We start from the raw sequence: 23,885 nt of genomic DNA, 5'->3' as shown, positions 1-23,885 counted from the left end.
AAATTGGGACACTAATACACTGCTGGTACAGCTGTGAATTGGTCCAACCATTCTGGAAGGCAATTTGGAACTATGCCCAAATGGTGCTAAAAGACTGTCTACCCTTTGATCCAGCCATAGCACTGCTGGATTTGTACCCCCAAAGAGGTAATAAGGAAAAAGACATGTACAAGAATATTCATAGCTGCGCTCTTTGTGGTGACAAAAAATTGGAAAATTCCCCTTCAATTGGGGAATGGCTGAACAAATTGTGGTATATGTTGGAGATGGAATACGATTGTGCTGAAAGGAATGATAAAGTGGAGGAATTCCATGGGAACTGGAATGACCTCCAGGAATTGATGCACAGTGAAAGGAGCAGAACCAGGAGAACATTGTACACAGAGACTGATACACTGTGGTACAATCGAATGTAATGGACTTCTCCATTAGTGGCAATGCAGTGATCCTGAACAACTTGGAGGGATCTATGAGAAATCCACATTCAGAGGAAAAACTGTGGGAGTAGAAACACAGAAAAAAGACAACTACTTGATTACATGGGTTGAGGGGATATGGCTGGGGAGGTAGACTCTAAATGAACATCCTAGAGCAAACATCAACAACATGGAAATAGGTTCTGATCAAGGATACATGCAATACCCGGTGGAATTGCGTGACAGCTACAAGAAGGATGGGAGAAAGGGGAGGGAGGGAAAGAATATGATTCTTGTAAACAAGGAATAATATTCTAAATTGACTAAATAAAATTTAAAAAATAAAATAAAATATTTCTCAATGCCTCCTAATATAGATGAACTCTTCTGGCTTCTGTCACACTATAAATTAATTTATATTGAGCTAAAGCTCCTACATATCTGTCATTCAAATGACTGTCTGAGTCAAATGACCCAATTATGGGCCATATACTATACTATATTAAGCACTGGTGAGACAAAGACAAAAGTGAAATAACCCCTGCCTTTAAGGAGTTTACAATCTAGCTAGCAAAGACAATGTGTTGGAGGGGAGGGAGAAAAAGCAAGACAGTGAGATAAGAGACAGAGAGGGAATGATAGGGAAAGGGAGGGAGGAGAGGAAAGACAGAGACAAATGAGAGGTTAATACAAAGTAATCAGTGGGAAAAGGTATGAGCAGTTGGAGATATCAAGAAATTTTTTCTCTAGAAGGTGGTATTTAATCTATTCCTTGAGGAAAACGGGATTGTAGGGGACAAAGATAAGATGAGAGGGAATGCCTGGCATAAGTGACAGCTCATGTAAAGTCATGGAGATGGGTGATTGAGTGCTATTAGGGACATTAACAATGACCATTCCAGTGAGATGTAACATACAATACCTTTCTCCAATGGTAAAAGTCTTTAAATGTTAAACAGAGGTATTTATATTTCACCCTTGAAGTAATTAATGGAGAGACATTGGGGTTTATTAATAGTCACTGATATGATCAAACCCATGTTTTAGGAATATTACATTGACAACTGAGTGAAAGATAGATTGGAGTGGGATGAGATTCAAGGTAGAAAGACCAATTGGGAACTTATTACAATATTTCAGGTGAGAAGTGATATGAGTCCAAATTAGGGTATTGGTCTTTTGAGTGAAAAGGGATATAGATGATGCAAGAGATGTTGTGGACATTATATAAATGACAAGATTTGTCAATGGGCTAGACATGGGGGATGAGTGAAAGTGAGAAGTCAACAATGATGCTGAAAGTGTGAACTGGGTTGACTGGGAGAATGCTAGCGCCCTCAATAAAAATTGAGAAAGTTAGAAAGATGAGTGGGCTAAGGGGATAAAATATAGTGTTGTTTTGGAAATATAGAACAGGTGCCTAAAAGATGCCTCCTTGAAAGGATCTAGTGAATAGTTGGTGGCAAAAGACTAGAACTTTGAAAAGTTTCTAATAGACAATATGAATATGGGAGTCATCATAACAAAAATGGAAATTAAATCTAAAGGATCTGATAAGGCCATTGAGAAAGAGTGCAGAGAGAAAAATATCCTAGACAAAGCCTTAGAGTATACCCTCAATTAGAGGACATAATATAGATAATGAACCAGCAAAGAAGATGGAGGAATGGTAAAATGGGCTGGGGGAATGGAGGAGATTAACAGATAATAGGGAAACAAAAACCAGAGAAGTGAGAACATTTAAAAGAGGGTAGTCAATAGTGTCAAGTGTCTCAGAGAGGTCATGTAGAATGAGAATGATCATTATTACAAGTAATAATAATAGAAGCTAGAATTGATGAAGAGTTTTAAGATTTGCAAGATACTTAACTTATGTTATTTGATTGAGAAAAGGTCATCAGATTTGTAATTAAGAAATCATTGGTATCTTTAGAGAGAATAGTTTCAGTTAAATAATGAAGTCACATTGAAAAGGATTAAGGGATGAGTAAGAAAAGGAAATGAATGAAGAGGAAGAAATTAATGTCAACAGCTTTTACTAGCAGTTTGGCTGAGAAAGAGAACAGTAACATGGGATAATACTTTTATGAGACTGTGGGGTCTACTGATAGTTATTTTAATAGATAAGTAAAATTTTGAAATGTTTGTAGGCAGCAGAGGAAGAACCAATAAACAGAGAGTTTGAAGATGAGAGAGATAGAGGATGGATATCACTGATCTGCTGGAGGACATGAGAAGAGATGAAATCAAGGGTATATCTAGAGATTTTTGGCCTTGAAGAGAAAGACCACCTCCATCATCAGAGTAAAGGAGGAAATAATGGAAGATATGTCAAAGGACATGGTATAGTAGTAGAAAGGGTACTAGGTTTGTAGTTTGTCAACCTGTAGGTTGAATCCTAACTCTGCTGCTTAATATCTGTGACCCTCTCTGCCTCATTTCTTAAACTCTCTTTGCCTCAGTTTCTTCATCTGTAAAGAGGAGTTATATTAGATGATCTCAAAGATCACTTCCAACTCTATGTTTATTGTCCTTTGGATTGTCAGATCCAAGGAAAGAGAGGAGAGAAAACTCATAGTGAATGATTTGTTTTCTCAGTAAAATATCAGCTGTGAGTGTTGAGGTAGGAGATATCGATGGTTTAAGGAGAAAAGAGAAGCTTTGGAACAGTCACTGTACAGAATGGAATAGAGAATTTATTAGGGACAAGTGAAAGGGTTATCTTGCTGCCATGATGGTCCAGAAATTAGGTAATAAATTGTTAATGGACCCAGTTAGATTGGGTGACTTTCTTCCTGCTCCATGCAGTAATGTGCAACTGATGTGAATCATAAGAGTAATTCAAGGTTTGGTAAGAGCATGAGCAGAGATAAAATAAGGAAGCACAGGATTTCAGGGTGTAACACAGTGTGGAGTTCAACTGGTTAATTAAAGTGACAAGACTAGAAAGAGAAAAGTGAAGTCAGAGTAAGGGTAATGGCTATGCCAAATCTTTGCTGATGCCAAGTCCCCAACTTTTGCCCTTACATTACATGAGGTTTTCCTAGAGAAAGGCCTCTGAAAACATCCCACCTGAGGACAGAAGAAGAGAAATATGGGGAGGAAGAGAATCATCTAGTCAGAGACAGAAACAAAAACAGATACAGAGCCAGAGACAGAACCAGAGGGAGAGGAAGAAAAAAGAGAGGGACAAGGAAAGAAGAGAGGGGAATATGGGAGGAACAGAAAGAGGAAGAGAGGAGGAAAGAGAGACAGAGAGAGGGACAGAGAAAGAGGAGAGAAAATTCAGGAGGGATTAGGGATCTAAAAGAAGCACGTGGCACATGGCAAAACCTTAAACAAGAGAAGCATGGAAAATGTCATTAAAGCACTCTAATAGTAGAGCAAACACTGAGCCTGGAGTTACAAGGACCTGGGTCCCCAAGCCATTTAACGTCTTGAAGCCTCAGTTTTGTCATCTGTAAAATGGAGCTAATATTATTTGCACTACCTGCCTCACTAAGTTGTTGTGACATTCTAATGAGATAATGCAGCATGACAGCCATAAAGTACCATATAAATGCAAGCCATTGTTAAGATCCTAACCTGTATGTTCCAACAGCATCTCTCCCCAGCACATCAGCCCCTCCTTAATGTCTCATTTTTATTACAACAGTTTGTTACTGGAAGGCATTTGCCATTTCACTATTCTATCAAGCACCAAATAGCTACAGCTAATGTTTATCAAATACTCCCCCAAAGGGAACCTCCAGATAATACACTGATAAGGAGTTTAAGGGGAGAGGTGGAGGGGGATTTTACAGATTGCTTTTTGAAAGATCAGTAAAGAGAGCATTGGTCTCCCTTTGATATATGTACATCTCACCCAGGGCAACTACAGGGACTTCAACAAAATGTACCCTTTGATCATTAAAAAAAAAAAAAGCATCATTACCACCCCCAGCAAACAAAATTGAATCATCTACAATCTATTCTGGAGGAAAGGGTAGAAAAAATGTTTAATGCTCTATTAAAGACAGAGAATACAGCACCAAGTTTGAGTTCAGAGACTCAGGCTTGAAGCCTAGCTCTACTCATTTAGAACTATTAGATCTTGCACTCATCATGTTACTTCTTGAGGACTCAGTTTCCTCATCCAAAAAATAGGGATCAATCATTAAACATCTATCAGTCACCTTCTGTGTGCCAGGCACTGATATAACTTCTAGAGATGTACTGACAGAAATGCAAATCCTCAAGGAGTTTGCATTCTACAGTCAGTCAGTTAACCGGCATTTATTAAGTGCTTTCTGTGTACCAGAGGAGACAACATATACATATATAAATACATGGAAAACACTTACAAAGTCACAGGATCAGGGAAGAATTCACACAAAAGGTGGAGGGCAAGCTGAGCTTAGAAGGAAATGAGATTCAAAAAGGCAGAGATAAGGAAGGAGAGAAGGTATTAAGTACTTACTAAATGCCTACTATGTGCCAGGCATTGTGTTAGACACAAATTATCTCATTGAACTCATTTGATCTCATCACACAGAGATGAGAGATGAGTTATTAGATATTTGTATCAGCAAGAATACCAGTTTGGCTGGTAGATTGAGAGTATAATGGAGAATATATAATAAGCCTAGAAAGGTAGATTAGAGATAAGTTGAAAAGGATTTGCATGACCTACTTAAAATAGTTATTATATGAAAACATTATGTAAAGTATAAATAATGACTATTATTCATTCATATGAATCACTGAACTAAAAACATAATGATTGTCCATAATCAGAGGAAATTATGAACCAAGTGCTTGAATTGGAGTCCAGAAGATCTAGGTTCAAATTTGGCCTCTGATGCTATCTTTGCAAATATGGATAAATCATTCCATGTTTCTGAGTCTCAAGCAATTTTCTAAGACTTACCTCTTAAGTTAAAGACTTCCGTGTTGATGGTATGAAACCCCACCCATGTAATCATAGATTCTTGAAGATCCATAATGGAGGATTCACACTCCATATAACCCACTTTTTCCCAAGTCTAGGGCAGTTTTCTTCCATGGAAGTCAAAGCAATATCATGATCTATGATATTTGAGAAAATGCTAAGCCACAAGATTATATGCCTGCATAAACGAAGAAGGAATTTTTCCAAAAATTGTTGAAAGACTTTGAAACAGGAGGTCAGAGTAGACTGGACCCTAACAGGCTTCTCAACCCAGTGCTTGCAACCCTAAGGTAGTAAAGGTTCTTGCACCTATATTGAGATGGCTTTTTCTACAAGAGAATTTTTTACAATTTAGAATTTCTACAAGTCAATTTTTCATTCTCTCCTTTAGGTGATTCCATAAAACAAAACCCCTATATAGCCTCCTGAGAAGTGAAATGCAAAAGAAATGTGGGCTCTGGTGACTTCTGTGCAGGAGTATACTCCCTATATATTTATTTATTAGCTGTGTGGAATTGTTCAAATGCTGCACAATTTTAGAGGTTGTAAACTGAGCTTCATCGAGATCATTCTCATTTCTCATTGAACTGGGATCTTATCTCATTCTTAGTCAAAGCTGTTTTTAACTCTTGTGTGTTCTTTGCTCTATTTTAATCTATATAATATCCCCAATATCTGCTTACTGTTTACTTTGATGAAGAAGAATATTACCTATTCATGATCATCTTTTGTGTAACCATTGTTTGGCAGGAAGAAACTAAATTGACAATAGTAAGCTCAGTATTATATTCCCCCTGAGAGACATGATGCTATCTCTGCAAATATAGATAAATCTTAGTTTTCCCAGAGGACTTTATCCTTGGACTACCAATATTTGATATTGATATTGAGATGTGGGAGTTCTTAAGAGTTCTTAGCCTGGGGTCTGTGGATAGATTTCAAGGACTCCACAAACTTGAATAAGGAAAAAATTACATTTTTATTTTCATTAAATTCTAACTAAAATTCAGCTTTTCCTTCAGTTATTTAAAACATCATTCTAAGAAGGTGTCCGCAAGCTTCAGCAGAATACAAAAGGGATTCATGACACATGAAAAGGTCTGTTCCAGACCAATAACCCTATTTTAAGATAGGCAGGGGAAGAAGCAAATGCCCAGCCATAACCCTCCTCTTACCCCAACAAAGATGGAAATTAGTCACCCTTGTATAGGGACAGTTTAGATCCATGATCATATATCTATTCATTTTGCTGGCAAGTCAGATTATTTTTATAGTATGTGGCCCAAATATATATCTCAAAGATCTAGAGAACAATAGAAAATATTGGAATCCTAGGATCCTAGAAACTTAAAGGAACCTTAGAAGTTACTGAGTCCAACCACCTCATTTTACAGATAAGGAAACTGAAGCAAAGTGTTTGTAATACTCATTAGGAGGAATTATTTTTCAAGCCATAGAATGTGTGGATCTCTGTAGTTGCTGCTATAAGGAAGCTTTCTCCTACTTCCAACCACTACTTGTTCATGGTCAATAAAACCTTAATACGAAAAACTTAAACATAGACTCAGAGAATATTGGAACTAGATGAGACATTGTTGACTATCTAGCTTAATTTCATACCTTCAATGGAGAAAGGAAAGGAAATGGCCTGCCCAAATCCACACAGCTAATGAATGTGTAAGGAAAATGCTCCTTTCATCATAATCCAAATCCCTTTTGGATTGCAACTTCCACAGAGAGTGGTGTCATTCCAAACATACTCTAGTTAATTTTGGTATACTTTCTTTTTTTAATCTTTCAATATTTTATTTTCCCCAAATTACATGTAAAAGCAATTTTGAACATTAATTTTCAAAAATTTTAAGTTTCAGACTCTGTCCCTATCCTTGTCTCTTCTGGAAGAGAGTAAGCAATTTGATCTAGGTTATACATGGGATATCATGCAAAACATATTTCTACATTAGTCATGTCATGGAAGAAGATACATTTCAAAAAAAACACACAAGGAAAACTAAGCTGAAAATGGTGTATTTCCATCAGACTCCATCTTTCTCTGGAGATGATTAACATTTTTCATCATGACCTTCAGATTTGTCTTGGAAAATTATATTACTGAAAATAGCTAAGTCATTTGCAGCTGATCATAATACAATATTGCTGTGACTATGGACAAAGCTCATCTGGTTCTGCTCAATTCACTTAGCCTCAGTTCATATAACTGTTTCCAGATTTTTCTGAAATCATCTTACTCATCACTTCTTAAAGCACAATAGTATTTTCTCACAATTACATATCACAGCTTGCTCAGACATTCCCCAATTGATGGATATGCCCTCACTTTAGCATTTTTCCCATCACAAAAAGTGCTGTTATAAATATTTCTGTATAAATAAGTCCTTTCCCTCTTTTGAAAATATCTTTGTGAATCAGACCTAGTACCGGCATTGCTGGATCAAAGGGCATGCACAATTTTCTAGTCCTTTGGCATAGCTCTAATTTACTCTCCAGAATGGTTGGGTCAGTTCACAATTGCCAACTTGGTGTGCTTTCAAAACACAGAGGAGACAGAGACACATGTTGCTAGCTCAGACAAGAAGCCAGCTAGCTCCTAGGATCTAGGCAATGCTGCAGATCTAGTCTTATGTTGGCATGAAACTGGCACAGATAAGGCAGAACCTACAGATTGACATTCTGAATTTTTATTACTAAGAGAACATTAAATACTTGTAGTGCCAAGATGGAAAGGAGAGTATCCCAGAAGAGCCAAGAGTGAATGGGGAAGGGGAAAGGGAAGACTATAAATATTATCCCCTTTGATCCACACAACAATTCTGGGAGGTACTTACCATTATTACCCCCATATTATAGTAATGGTAACTGAGAGAAGCAAAGGATAAGTGACTTGCCCAGGTTTGTAGAACTATGAAATGTCTGAGGCTAAATCTGAACTCAGTTCTGACTGAGCCTAGCGCTACTGTTCAATCCATTGTGTCATCTTTCTGCCAATGTATCAAAACTATTCAACCAGATAGAAGCGCTGAAAATTCTTCCTAATTTCTATGTAATTCAATCTTGAGATTCTATTTTAATTAAATGTCTTTTTTTCCTTTGAATTCAAGTGGCTTCAAACTTGGAAATAGTGTTCAAAATTATGAATAAAATGAAAATGGACCTGAATACAATCATAATTCTGGGTTTGGCTGTTAGAATTGAAAATATTGAGGGAGACCAAGGCTGTAAAGGGTAAATAGAATTGAAACCCAAGTCTTCTGACTCCAAATCCTTTCCTGTATACCTATATACTATATATACTGTGCTTCTCTTAAAGCACTGGCTCTCAAATTTTTAGTCTCCAGACCTCTTTTTACTCTTAAATGTAATTGAGGAGTCCCCACCAAGAGCTTTGGCTTATATGGTAACCCACATGATTATCTATTAAAATAATGGATATAAATATATATGTTGATATTTACTATATTTGAAATTAAAATGTTAATATTATTATGAAATAGTTTTGACCTCTGAAGTGGTCCCAAGGACCTCCAAGGGTTCTTACAGCACATTTTGAGAACTGATGCCTCAAAGAGTCATAGGATACCACTGCTTGGTGGGACATTAGCAGCTGTCCAGAATGATCTAGAAGCTTAGGGTTGAGTTCTTGGGGAGAAGAAACGAGGCATCTTCCAAAGCTATAATGAGCATCAGCACTTGTAATCAAGGATGCAAAACAGTGCTTAATAAATCAGATAAATGAACTGTGTCCAAGGGGTTGCAATTGGGTCTGGAATGGCAGCAAAGTAAGGAAACCAGGGTAAGAAATAGACATGAGATCAGAGCAGGCACCTGGAATTACAAACTGTCATGGAATGATTTGCTGTCTTTAGCTATTGGAGCATATGAAGGCTTCTTAAGCAAGGGGTGGAAGGACTGGCCATGGTCCTCTATTCTTCCTAATATTAGGGCAGCTGTGTTGTTAGGGATAGCATAGAATGCATCTAGATAAACACCAAGACTGGTCCTCTAGCCAAGAAGGGGGAGAGCACAGTTATCTCACAGCATGCTTGCTGTCCAGACCACAAAGGAAGAGTTTCTTGGAATCTCCCCCTATATGCCCCCTCCTGTCACCCTAAAGCCACTTGAAACTGGGAGGGATGCCAAGGTACTGGGAAAATAGCATAGATGCAAAGTCTGGCAGAACCTCAGCTGGCAAGGGCTGCTTTTTTTTCCTTCCTATGGATCTTCCTAAAGTCTACAAAAGCCTTCTGGATTGCATAGTTGTGGATGAAGGACACATGACTGAGTTTCAGCACTCAGAATAGAATGAAACCTCATCCTGGGGATAACCTTGGTGCCAGAGGATCACTGTCATGGAAGGCACTCACAGAACACTGAGATGAGGACATGGCTAGCCTATTGATGTCATGAAAAAATAAACATTATGTGGGCTGGGTAAACTATCTGATCAATGACACCTACCATTCCATCTTTATAATGGGTTTGTACTGACAAGAGTCTGATAACTTTCTAGTTCTACATCCTTTGCTGCTGACTCCCTTCCCACACCTAACTTGCCCTGTAGATCTAGTGTTCAGGTCAGTTTTGATTTGATCGAGGACAGAATCTGAGATTCAAGCTAGAAGGGGCCCTTGATGTCATTTAGTCCAATTCCCTCATTTTTAACATTTAGGAAACTGAGTCTAAAAGGTGAAGTAATTAATAAAGATCTTATAGATAATAAGTGGCAAGATAAGGATTCAAACTCAGATTCTTGGACTGCGCATCCTACATCCTTTCTACTGTATCACAACCACCTGTGCAAAGTTCACAGTTCCTAGGAGAATACTTGGCTCATGCATAGCAGCTGATTACTCTTGGTTATTCCTACTGAGAGTCCCATCCCCCTTAGGCCCCATTACTGCAACCTTTGGGATAAGCTGCTGCCATTGGATTTAGATCCTATCTCTGCTCCATGGTCCTCTCCCAAAAGCATACTATGCCCCAATCCTTAAGCAGAAGCCCATTGTTCACAATATTAAAGGAGAGGAGGGAAATAATTTGATGGAGCAAATGTCTAAAATTGTGTGGGGATTGAGAATAAGCATTTATATAGTAGACACTATATATATGTATATATATATACACTACATGTATATATATATATGTATATACATATATATATATATGTTCCTATAGTATAGGACTTTTCTCTTAGGGAGAGAGACACAGGACTATAATAAGTACTTTGCAAGTCTGCTTTCACCTGTTCCTCACAACAATTCATGAGGTAGGTATTGTCATTATCCCCATTTTCCATTTTTGGAAATAGGCTGACAGAAGTTATGCTTTCATTTGCCCAGGGCCACTCAGCTAGTAAGTTTCCTGAGGCTAGATTTGAACTCGGATCTTTTTAACTCTAGGCCCGGGGCTCAATCCACTTCATCATGGTGCTATCTCTAGCAACTGTGAGCTTCTGCTATGGAATATACTAAGGGTGGTAAAATGGACATGACATGGGCTTTATTCTAAAAGAATTGATCATTTCATAGTCATATACAACAAGTATAAAAATAAACATTTAATTCTACAATTATTGAGGAAGGATCTACTATATGTCTGTATACTCTCATGGATCCATCATCCTATTCACATGAGAATTTCTTTCAGGAGTTAATACCTTCTCAATCCATTTGAATTTGCTCATTTCTTCCCATAAAGGTTCCAAAGAGGTGCTACCCAATGTGCTAGAGACTTTCCTCTACATCTCTTAACATTAAGAAAAAATTCAGGGGAGGGGGAGGGGAGGGAGAAATAGAATGATTTTTGTAACCAAGGAATAAAGTTTGAAATTGACCAAAGAAAATTAAAAAAAAGAAAGAAAAAATTCAGCCACATCATGGAGAAAATTATTTGAAGGAATGTATCATAGAATCATAGGATTCATAGATTTATAGCCGGAAGGAAACTTTGAGATCATCTAGTCCAAACTTGTTCATCCTACAAATGAGGAAACAAGGATTATTGAGATTAAGTGACTTACTCAAGGTCATAGTGGCAGTAATAGGTAAAACTGGAACTCAATCACATCTCTAGACTTTAAACTCAGCATTCCTTCTACTGTAGAACCTAGAAGGAGAGGAATTGGAATCAGGAAGAACGGAATTCAAATCTAGACTTGGACATGACTGGGTGACTCTGGTCAAGTCACTTATCTGTCTTCCTTGGTTTCTTTATCTGTAAGGTGGAGGTAATTAAAAAAAAGTAACTCTTTGGTGAAAATCAAAGGGTAACATCTGTAATGTGATTTGTAAGCCTTAGAGTCCTATGTAAATTCCAACTATTAGTATTATCACATTGGTGATGATTCAATCAATTCAGGGGATATGTTTGGGATCTGTTATGGATTACGGTGTGGAAGGGGTGAAGACAACCCTAAAAGGAATCTGCATGTTCTTGCCGAAGAGCTATGTTGTAGGACAACCTTGAAACTAATGGGTTTGATTTAATACATTATCTTTTTAAAAGGCAATCTGGTCATAATATTCATATGTAGCTTAAAACTGCTCTAAGACTTTTTGACTATAATCCTTTTTCTCTTCCTCTTTGAAGATGATAATATTCATGATTGTCAAGTTGTTTGTGTTTGTCAAATTTGGAATAAAGAAAAAAATTTACTTGTAGTTTCCTTAACCTTAGGACAAATAAGTTATTGCCTGAGTCCATGGGGATTTAAGGATAATATAGATTTGCCTTTTAATTATGTTTTCTCTGAGAGAGAGGGAAAGAGAGAGAGAGAGAGAGAGAGAGAGAGAGAGAGAGAGAGAGAGAGAGAGAGAGAGAGAGAGAGAGAGAGAGAGAGAGAGAGAGAGAGAGAGAGAGTCAGAGAATGACAGACAGAGACAGAGAATTTCACCTATTTTGTGAATCAGATCATCAGAGGATCTCCCTTAACTGAGTCTTACAGTCTCCTGGCCCAAAATTTCTGTTCTTAGAAACATTTTCAGGGGATCCCAAGGATCAAAGATTAGGGTTAATAATTATTAATAACAGCTAACATATAAGGTTTGTAAAACACTTATATAGCCAGATTTGATTCTCATAATAACCCTATAAAGTTGGTGATATTGTTAACTCCAATTTTATGGATGAAGAAACAGGTTCAAGGAGGATAAGTGATTTGCCCAGGGTCACACAGCTATTGGGTTTCTGAGGCAGGATTTAAACACAGATCCTCCTGACTCCAAATTCAATATCCTTTCCATTCTGGCTTCCATAAGTTCCTTAAATCTCTCCCAAGCATTCCTTAATCTCCTAAATGATCTGATATGTGTCTTCCATTCCTATTTGAATGTTCAGGTTGGAAAAGAGTGAAACAGATAACTTTTAATAGCTGGAGAAGAGGACACAAAAATTCAGGAGCCTCACACATTGAGGGGGAAACAAGTGCTAGGGAGCTTTGAAGGGGGTACAGCAGGAAGAAGTGGGGTGCTTGTGGGGTTCGACAGAAAGGAAGGAGTATAAGAAGGATGATAATCAACCAGAGCAGTCAACTCTTTTCAAGTACTTTTGTTTATGTAAATTATACTTCTAAACACTTGATGTTCAATTTCAAATCACTTTTATCTGTTCATTAAAGCTGGTCCCTATTGAACTTGTCAATTACATACACAACACCTACTTCACAATTCTACCCCAAACAGCTGCTAATTTATGAAGCATTTTTAAGTACCTGCTCAATAACAGTCACTGTACTAAAGGCACAAAAATGAAATCAGGCACAATCTCTGTCCTCAAGAAGTTTATAATCTAGACGGTGGGGTTTCCATAAGCAATTTTAGAAGCACAGAAGCTCATCTATGGAAGGGATTTCAGAGTCCACATGGTACAACTATCCTGTGAGGAGACATTTCTTCTACAACAGATTGTCAATGGTAGGGAGATAGAATTAATCTAGGGAGAGATTTCATGGGGTGCTCTGTTGATTGAGTTGAGAAAAATAGATCTTTATTTTCACAAAATTTTAAGTTTCCTTTATAATCCAATCCATTTATTTTTATGTTCTTAAAAATATTCTGAGAGGCCAACAAATCCTTCACAATTCTCCATAGAATACTACTAAGTCATCAAACTTTTTTGTCATCAATTATTTTTAAGTACTTGTTATACACATGTCAGTGTGCTACGTGCTAGAGATACCCCCCCCCCCAAAAAAATACATAAGAAACAACTTCCCTCAAGGAGTTTATACTCTAGTGGGCAGATTGTATACCAGCAACTGCAGTTAACTTTAGTGACAGGGAGGACAGAATTACTTCTTTATTTTTAGTAACCCACTATTTCCTTTGTAATTCAATGTATTTTGTTGTATGCATTAAAAAACATGATTCTGAGAAGGGTTCTGCAGGCTTCATCAGGCACTTAAGAGAGGTTAGGACACCAAAAGGCTAAGGACTCCTGCTCTACAACTTCCTCAACATCCTGTGGGACAGTCAGGGCAAAAGTCTTGGAGTAGGAAGATGGAAGGTATGCTACAAGAAATGGTATAATAGATTGGGAATCATTGAATGGCAAAGTGTGTATATCTATATATAGGCATATAAATATATACACACAGATGCAGAGAGAGAGAGAGAGAGAGAGAGAGAGAGAGAGAGAGAGAGAGAGACAGACAGACAGAGACAGACAGAGAGAGAGAGACAGAGAGAGAGAGACAGAGAGAGAGAAGAAAAGAGAAAAAGAATGAGAGAGGGGTAGAGAGAGAAAGGGAGAGGGGGGAGAGAGAGAAGAAGAGAGGGGGGAGGGAGAGAGAGGGAGAAAGGGGGAGAGAGAGAGGGAGAGAGAGAGAGAAAGAGAAGGTGCAAAGGTAGGAAGGAATCAAGTTGTGATGAGCCTTCAGTGCTATACTAAGAAGCACACATTTGATCCTGGTAAAAGGTCATACCTATTCTTCAGAAAAATTACTTTAATACTACTGTGGAAGTTCTTTCCTTACAATTGTTGCTGAAGGAAGTTTATTGGTTCAAGTGAGAAGAGGTGAAGCCCTAAATAATCAGTCAGTCAATTAACATTTATGAAATACCCTCTATGTGCCTGGCACTGTGTCAAGATCTGAGGATACAAAGAAGTTCTTGCTTTAATTGAAGAGCTGATTTACATAGAACTTGAATGTTGAAAATTGCATAGATTATTTTATTTCCTCATCAAAACAGCCCTATAAAGAGGAGTTCTCCATTTTCCAGATGGGAATGGAAGCTCACAAAGGCTAAGTGACTTATCCAGGGTCACCCAGCTAGAAGTGTCTGAGAAAGGTTTGGAACTTAAGTCTTCCTGGCTCCAAGTCCAGAACCCCATACTCTACCCCATGTTGAAATCAAGTAATAGCTGTGTCAATGAACAGGAGGAAATAGATGGGAGCAACAGGGTAGAATTGACAGGATTTCACAATTGAATGGATATAGAGTATGAGAGAAAGGAAGAATAGAATATGATTCCAAGATTTCTATCTGGGGGACAGGGAGAGTACTAATGTTGTTGTCAACAACAGGAAAACTTAGAAAAGGGGTTGATTACTGGGTGATAATGTGTTTATCTGGGGAAATGGGGGCTTTTTTAATCTTAAAATTTTTTTTATTTATAAATATGCAAAACTTTTATATCTTCAACCTTTGTGATATGGTAAAATAATTTTTTAAAGTGTTTCCCCTTTCCCCTTTCCCCATTCACCAAATACAATTTCTTTGGAAACGTTGGTTACTTCCTGTAGTTGGTTTATAAGATAAATGTATCATTCTTCTCTTCCACAGGAAATTATGAGGGGGCCAGGTGGAGAAGACCAAAGGTAGTTGGAAATACAGGACTAGCACTTAAGAAAGACATGTGAACTCGAGGAAAATATTTCAGTCAGATGTACAAAAATGATCATTGAAGTCAGGGAAGTGGATGAAATCCCCAAAGATAAATGTAAAAAGGGGAGAAAGCTGAGGGCAGAGCATTCTTGGAACATATGCACTTATGAGGGAGAAGAAGAAAGAGAAAGCAGCTAAGGAGAACAAGAAGGAGTAGTCAGAGGAAAGCCTGGTCAAAGCAGTTTCACAGATGCTCCATGACCGATAAGGAAAGACAGGACATCTTATGATCTTACAGGAATATTCATCCCTTGCATTATATTATTGTATAAACAGTTGCAAAGAAAGAAAGGTTTTGCAGGGGTTTTTACTTAAGGGCATTGGCCACATGTGGCACTAGTGTAATCATATGCTGGTGTGGTTGTTATGAGTCTGGTATCAGAGAAGGAAAGCTTTTGTTGAGGCAGAGGTTGTAACGAGTATGTGAAGACAGAATGTGGACACTGTCGAGTGTATCTGAGGGTCCTTTGGGTTGTGGTGCCAGAGATAAATGGGGAGATAAAACAGAGATTGAGTTAGAGGAGAGACAGATAGTCAATGACAGAGAAAGACAGACAGACAGAGACAGAATCACAGAGAAACACAAAGATGAGAGTCGTAATGAGTCCAAGACTTTCATTTTCCAGGGAATTCCATTCCTTGAATATTTGTTCATCCAATGTGTGTATGGGAGTGCTCAGAGCCAGGGCTCATGGATACCCTCACCCATATACTCACCCTACACACAAACACACACATACACACATGAATAAGAGAGTATATACGAGGATAAAGCAAGTGATGATTAAAATCAGATTCTCTCTAGTACAGTCTATCTAAACCCTGGGTACCACCAAGCTTATGCTCAGCTTTCCTTTTGGGGGGGAAAAGGGTGCCTAGAAGAAGACCAGGTCACCTAATCCCAAAGGAAAGGTAAAATCCAGGAAAACAGGATAGCCATAGTGCTGTGTTGTGCCAAAGCTAAGGCGGAGAAGGACTGAGAATACGCCATAGGATTTAGTAATTAAGGCTTCTCCAGTGAGCTTGGAGAAAGTCACAGTATACAACACAACAGAAGGGCCAGGACTCTTGGCTCAAATCCTATCTCTGACACTCTTTAACTTCATATCCTTGAATGAATTACTTAACCTCTACAGGTCTTAGTTTTCTCATCTGTAAAATGAAGAGATTGGGCTCAGTGACCCCAGACATCCCTTTCAGATCTAGTTTTTTGATGTTAAAATAGTAAGAAGCCAGATTATAGTAGAGTCAAGGAATAAGTGACTAAAGGCAAGTAGAGACAATATGTATAAGCCACTCTGTTCTGAGGTTTTGCATTGAAGGAGAAGAAAGAAATAAGATAACTTAAGAGTCAAGAAGAGACATTTGGGAGGATTATTGTTTTTTTTTTTTAATGGAACAGGAGCTTATATAGGGGGAGGCTTACATGTGTCTGGAAGCAACAGAAAAGGATCCAATAAAGAGCAAGAGACCAAAGGTGCAAGAGAGAGTGGGATGGATCAAGGTTCCAGAAGAAGTAAGAGAAGGTAAAATCAAGGTCAAATATGGAAGGATTCACTTTTTCAAAGAGATTATCTTATCTTCTGAGATCAGAGGATAAATGATAAATGAGTAGAGACTAGAAGACACAGAATCTGAGGTTAGAAGAGGGAAGATTAAAGGAGATGAAAGAGAAATTATGTTAGATGGCCTTCTTCTCCTCAGGAAAATAGTAAGTAGGGAGGTTTATCTGCCAAGAGAATGGTGAATGGTGAGGAGGAATGGAGTTGAGGCCTTGAGGAGAGAGAGAAGAGACAGCTGTACGTGCTCCCCATCTCTCTTCCAGATCCCTGTAGATTTCACATTCTGAGGGCAATAACCAGGTATGAGCACCTCAAGCCCTTGGGAAATGAGTGCTTTTGATTGTTTGGCTACAGGATTGCCTGAATACATTCAGGGGGTTGTGATGACCCTTCATAGAGGTGGAATAATCATGTTAGTTTCTTCCTTGGATTCATGCCCACATGGGGACACCTGACAATCCACAATAATGAATGAAATAACAAAAAAGCAAAGCTGGCCTGGATGTCAGGACCAATAACTCCCTCAAAGTGGAATGGGCTGCCTTGGGGAGATAGAAGGTTCTCCGACACCGGAAGCCTTTAAGCAAAGATTGTATCATCATTCTTCAGATATATTACAGAGAAAATATTCTTACACAGGCAGGATTTGGACTAATGGACTTTGAGATCCATTCCAACTCTGAGATTCTGTAACAATGTGAGTCTGGAGGCAGTCCTATAGCAGTAGGCAGAAATAATAGGCAAGTAGTTCAGAGTCCAGAATCTGATTGTTATTATTATTACTAATAATAGCCAACATTTATATAGCACTTTAAGATTCACAAAGTGTCTTACAAATGTCATGTCATTTTCACCCTTAAAAAAACTCTGGGAGATAGTTGCTTTGATGATCCCCATTTTATAGTTGAGGAAATTGGTGGTAAAAGATAGAGCTTAAATGACTTACCCAGGATCACACAGACAGTAGGTGTTTGAACTCAGATTTTCCAGATTGCAAATCCAAGTGTTTGGGGCCAGATTTATCTTCATGACTCCAGATCTAGCATTCTATTCACTTTGATGAAGTGATCAAAGGGAGGACTCATAGAATGAATTATTGTAGAGACTGTAGAAGCAACAGTGTTCAACCCTTTTTGTTTTATACCAGAGGACACTGAATTTCAGAAAGGTCATTAACTATTGTTATTTGGATCATAGATTTAGATGGAAGATGCCTTAAAAAAATCATCTAGTAGTGGGCAACTGGGTGACTCAGTGGATTGAGAGCCAGGCCCAGAGATGGGAGGTCCTGGGTTCAAATCTGCCCTCAGACACTTCCTTGCTGTGTGACCCTGGGCAAGTTACTTAATGCCCATTGCCTAGCCCTTACCACTCTTCTGCCTCAGAATCATCTAAGATGGAAGGTAAGAGTTTAAAAAACACCCATCTAATCCAATCTTCTTATTTCATAGATTTGAAGACTGAGACCATGAGAGACCATAGATTATAAATATTTGGATCACAGATTTATATCTGAAAGGGATCCCAAAAATCACTTCATTTTATATATAAGGAAACTGAGGTGCATGGAAGTTAAGTGACTTACCCAAGGTCACACAAGATATGAGTAACAGTGCTGGGATTCAAATTCAGGTCAATTGATTCTAAATTTGGAGCTCTTATACCATAATGCTTCCCTGAATTTATTCAGCCAACAAGTCTTCTCTGGGCACATCCATGTATGTGCACATTCAATTCAGTGCTCAGTGGGAGAAATATTAAAAGAAGAAATAGTCCATATTCTTAAAGAGCTATCCAGCTGATTGGAGACAAACAAAGAAAACAGAGAATAATATTGCAAGGTAGGAAAGAAAGGATATAGACAGTATAGACAAGATGGAGTTGAGAAGAGAGTATAAAAGTGAACGGAAGTGGTCAGGAAAAGTTTCCCAAAGAAGCCAAGACTCAAAGGATAGGGAGGATTTGGATGGTCAGAGAGGTGCGGGAAGGATTCTTACAATAGAGTTAAGAATTCCATGAGAAACTAGGATATAGAATTGGCCATTGAGTGTTTTATGGGACAGTGGAAAGACCTTCCTGACTGTAGTAAAGACTCTCCTAAGGAGCCATGAGTAATTTTTTTTAGAGATCAGAGATAGGAGCAAATTGTGGAAAGCTTTGAATGTCAGGTTGAGAATCAGCTGTTTCTGGCTCAGATTTACCTACTGTGCTACTGAACAGGCTAGGGGGAGCACATCCCAGTTAAACAGAATGGTGTAGGTAAACTCCTCATGGAATCACTTAGAATCTCAAGGCCACCTCTGACTGCCTATCATGTGCCTAGCTAGAGCCTTAGTGGTAACTCATCCTGCTGTCACTGGGCTCCACTTTGATTGACAACTTGTAAACCCTAAAGCATTATATAAATGTTATTAGTATTTTGGAATAATATGTAAGTTGGCCAACTGCTTTCTTCAGACAGACTCTATCAGTTGATAGTGTATCATTATTCCTATTTTACAGCTCAGGAAACTGAGGGTCATAGAGATTGTTATTTGCTCATGGTCTCATAACTAGTACCTGAGATAGAAAGGTCTTATGGCTAGTATCTGAAGGAGAAACCTAGGTTTTCGGACTCCCTGTTCCAACCCTATCCACTAAAGCCACCAGACCTGGGGTCAGGGAAGACAGGTTCAATTCCCTACCCTGCCACTGGACAAGTTGTTTAGTCTTTGAGATTGTTATCAGTTCCTATGGGACTAATTATCATCTCTAGTCAGATGTCTTCCAGATCAGATCTCTCTCTCCTCTCTTCTCTTCTCTTCTCTTTTCTCTCTATCTCTGTCTCTGTCTCTCTCTATGTGTGTGTATCTATCTCTCTCCTCTCTGTCTCTTTGTCTCTCTTCTGTCTCTGTCTGTCTCCATATATAGGGTAAGAGTTTAAATTTAGGTTTTATGCTAAATATGAATTATAAAGTAATATTATGGTCACCAATTTTAAAATATTATTGCTTAAGTCAAAATGACTTTTGATTTTATTTACAAAGAGGAGGGAAGAATGAAAGAGAAAATGTAGATAAAGAGACAGATTCCTAACAAGCCTATCAGTCTTTCTCTAGTGAAGTCTGGCTTCCCCAAGACTGTCTCCACATGGATTTCCCAATTATCCTCAGCCAGAAGTCCAGGTGATGTCTTCAGCCAGAGTTCCACCAATGAAGCCTCCTCCAAAGCCAAGGCAGGAATCTCAGCCACTCTCCCAGCAAGCCAATGCAGGATCCAGGAAAAAAAAAAATTCTTCCTGTAAGCCAGGAAAGGAATCTCTGGAACCAATCTCTCCAAATGGCAGGAAGTGAATAAAATCTAGACCATGATGGTCTCTTCTTTTATGCTCCTTTTTCCACATCATTTTCTGTCACTCCTCCTTCACATAAACCAATGGCAGTCTTTCAATTTGCCTAGCATTGCCTAAGGGCAGGGTGGAGATGTGACCTTTGGAGATGTGAGCTTAAGTGACTTGTGAACTCTCATACTTAATTGTAAGGGTGCTTTGAATTCTTGATCTGATTAGCTAAAAATAGATAAGGGGAGAGTTAATCCTATCAATATATATATATATATATATATGTGTGTGTGTGTGTGTGTATTTGTATGCCTAATGTGTGTATAGAAAAAGAGGGAGGGAGGGAGAACAGAGAGACAGAGAGACAGGCAGGGACAGAGACAGACAGAGAGAGACTTTCTTCTGAACTCCAGGACTGAATTACCAATGGCCTACTAAACATGGAAATACTGGATATCCTATAAGCATCTCAAACTCAATTTCCCTGTTCGCTGCTCAGTCTTTCCAGCCACCCAGGATGACAGCTTCAGAGTTATACTCAATTCTCTACTCCCCTCATCATCCATATCTAATTAATTATCACATATTATTGATTCTACCCTTACAATCATTCTTATTATTCCTTCCTTTCTTTAATGTGGTGCCCCTCTAGCTTAGATCCTCTTACCTGGGCTCCTATAATAGCTTCCTAATTGATCTCACTAACTCAAGTCTTTTCCCCTCTTCAATCTACATAGATGCCACAAAATGACATTCCTAAAACATAGGTTGATCATGTCTCTTCTCTGCTCAAAGAGTTCTAGTGGCTCCCAATTGCCTATAGGATATAAAACAGACTCTACTGTTTAGCATGTCAAGTTCTTAACATTAGTCTCCAGCCTACCTTTCTAGACTAATTACACATTATTCCTTATTGCACCCTTTCCCTCACTCTGTTACAGCTAAATTGATTTTCTTGTGATCTTTGAGCACAATATTCCATAGCTTTGCACAAACTGGTCCTCAAGCCTACAAGACCCTTCCTTTGTTGTTGATGTTGTTCAATCGTGTCCAACTATCTGTGACCTTTTGAGGGGCTTTCTTGGCAAAAATACTGGAGTGGTTTGCCATTTCCTTCTACAGCTCATTCAAAGATGAAGAAATTGAGGCAAACAGGGTTAAGTGACTTGCCTAGGGTCACACAACTAGTATTTGGTTTGCCACTTCCTTCTATAGCTCATTTTATGAATGAGGGAACCAAGGCAAACAAAGTGATGACTTGCCCAGAGTCTCAGAGCTGGTAAGTGTTTGAGGTTAGATTTCAACTCAGGGCTGGTACTGTATCCACTGTACTACCCAGTAGCCCTAATGTTCTAGTCACAGGTCAAAGTCATAGTCATAAATCCAGAATTGGAAGGACCACAGCAAACATCCAGCACAACCCACTCATTTGACTTATGAAGAAACTGAGACTAAGAGAGGATAGTTCACTTGCCTAGAGTCATACAGGTAGAAAGCATGAGAGGCAGGCATTGAATCCAGGTCCTCTAACCCCAAGGCCAATGCTTCTTCCATTGTACCTCTTAGAATCTCTAACTTCCTTAAAAACTTAGTATGTGTCATCTCTTAGATGAAACTTTTCTTGGCTGAGGCGACTGTCAATGCCTCCCCCCACCAAAAAGAAAAATTATCTTGTATTAATTTGTATATATTTGAATTTACTTAAATGTGTTCACTTAATAGAATATATGTTCCTTGAGGGCAAGTCTTGTATTTGCATTCCCTATGCCCAACATATATATATGTATATATGTATATATGTATATACATATATATAATAAGCACTTAATGAATGATTATTAATTTATTGACTTTTTAAAAAATGCTTACCCTGGGGGCAGCTGGGTAGCTCAGTGGATTGAGAGCCAGGCCTAGAGACAGGAGGTCCTAGGTTCAAATCTGGCCTCAGACACTTCCCAGCTGTGTGACCCTGGGCAAGTCACTTGACCCCCATTGCCTAGCCCTTACCACTCTTCTGCCTTGGAGCCAATATACAGTATTGACTCCAAGATGGAAGATAAGGGTTTAAGAAAAAATGCTTACCCTATTAGAATCAATATTCTGTATTAGTTTCAAGGTACAAGGGCACTAAGCAACTGGGGCTAAGCAACTTGCCCAGAGTCACAGCTAGGAAGTATATGAGGACAGATTTGAACCCAGGACCTCTCATCTCCAGCTCTAGTATACTGCACACTGAACCACCACCTAGATGCCCTTAATTTATTGATTTTTAATAATTCTCATACTATCTATATCACAGAGTTGTCCTGAGGATCAAATTAGAAAGTGTCTCAAAAAGAGGGCAGTAGGCAAAGGGCTTTAAAAGACTGTCTACCCTTTGATCCAGACATAGCACTGTTGGGTTTGTACTCCAAAGAGATAATAAGGAAAAAGACATGTACAAGAATATTCATAGCTGAGCTCTTTGTGGTAGTAAAAAACTGGAAAATGAAGGGATGCCCTTCAATTGGGGAATGGCTGAACACATTGTGGTATCTATTGGTGATGGAATACTATTGTGCTAAAAGGAATAATAAAGTAGAGGAATTCCATGGAGACTGGAACAACCTACAGGAATTGATGCAGAGTGAGAGGAGCAGAACCAGGAGAACATTGTACACAGAGACAGATACATTATGGCACAATGGAATGTAATAATCTTCTCTACTAGCAGCAATGAAATGATCCAGGACAATTCTGAGGGACTTATGAGAAAGATGCTGTCCACATCCAGAGGAAGAACTGTGGGACCAGAAACACAGAAGATAAACAACTGTTTGATCACATATTTAATGGGGATATGATTGGGGATGTTGACTCTAACTGATCACCCTAGTGCAAATATTAGATCAATGACACATGTAAAACCCAGTAGAATTATGCATTGGCTATGGGAGGGAGGTGGGAGGAGGGGAAAGAAAGAAAATGAATCATGTAAACATGGGAAATTATTCTAAATTAAATTTAAAATTTTTTAACTAATTTTTTTTAAAAAATAAAAATAAATATTTAAAAAGAGGGCAGGAAGGAGGGAGGATCAAAAGAAGGGAGAGAAACTGGAACTCAAATTTTTTTTTAAAACAATGTTTAAAAATTGTTTTTATATGCAATAGGGGGAAAATAAAATATTATTTATATATGTATATGCAATATATATGTATATATATTTATATATCTCTAAGCTGTAGAGAACTTTGTAAAGGTGAGTCCTTATAAAAGGGGTTTTGCACCTTTTGTTCTCTTTTTCACTCAAAATCAAGAATCTCTTAAATAGGAGAAAGTTAAATAGTGCCTAGAAATCATTCATTGGTAAGCATTACCTCAAGTTTCAGCAACCAGCTATTGGGATGATGAAAGACTGGACTCTGGGATGCTGATGAGGCTCTGGGCTTTTGACCAATCCATCTGGAGAGTGGAGCTAGTATTCAACCCAGAATGCTTTTGGTGGAAGAAAAACCAGATTTCTAAATCTAAATCCTTTCCATTGTGGTTGTTGTTCCTCCTTCATTTTCAAAGAGGACCAATGACATAACATCATCACTGGCTGACATCATGACTTGCATATGAATTGGATTGAAATGAGGCAGGATTGCACAAAGTCCTCAGCCTCACTCTTTCTTCCAGAGGCATCCAAGTCCAGTGGCAAGACAAGAGTAGATGATCACCCGGGATGCAGTGGATGATCTTGATGTCTTTCTATTTTCACTCTGACTGTAG

At 38.4% G+C, this 23,885-nt stretch overlaps 1 long non-coding RNA gene across 1 annotated transcript in view; it reads right to left on the bottom strand.

The window, feature by feature from the left end:
* LOC103097131 (uncharacterized) overlaps window positions 1-23,656 on the bottom strand; it is a 68,429-nt gene extending 44,773 nt beyond the window's left edge. The window contains exons 1-2 of the long non-coding RNA XR_459966.2: window positions 23,489-23,656; window positions 11,384-11,469 (exon numbers count right to left, since the gene is read on the bottom strand). This is a non-coding gene — a long non-coding RNA (uncharacterized LOC103097131). The remainder of the gene's footprint in view (window positions 1-11,383; window positions 11,470-23,488) is intronic.
* Window positions 23,657-23,885: the final 229 nt, after the last annotated feature.

The sequence above is a fragment of the Monodelphis domestica genome, chromosome 1, assembly GCF_027887165.1.
Source record: "Monodelphis domestica isolate mMonDom1 chromosome 1, mMonDom1.pri, whole genome shotgun sequence".
Classification (NCBI taxonomy): Eukaryota; Metazoa; Chordata; class Mammalia; order Didelphimorphia; family Didelphidae; genus Monodelphis; species Monodelphis domestica.
Note: the sequence above shows the minus strand (reverse complement) of the source record. Positions and strands in the feature narration are given on the sequence as shown.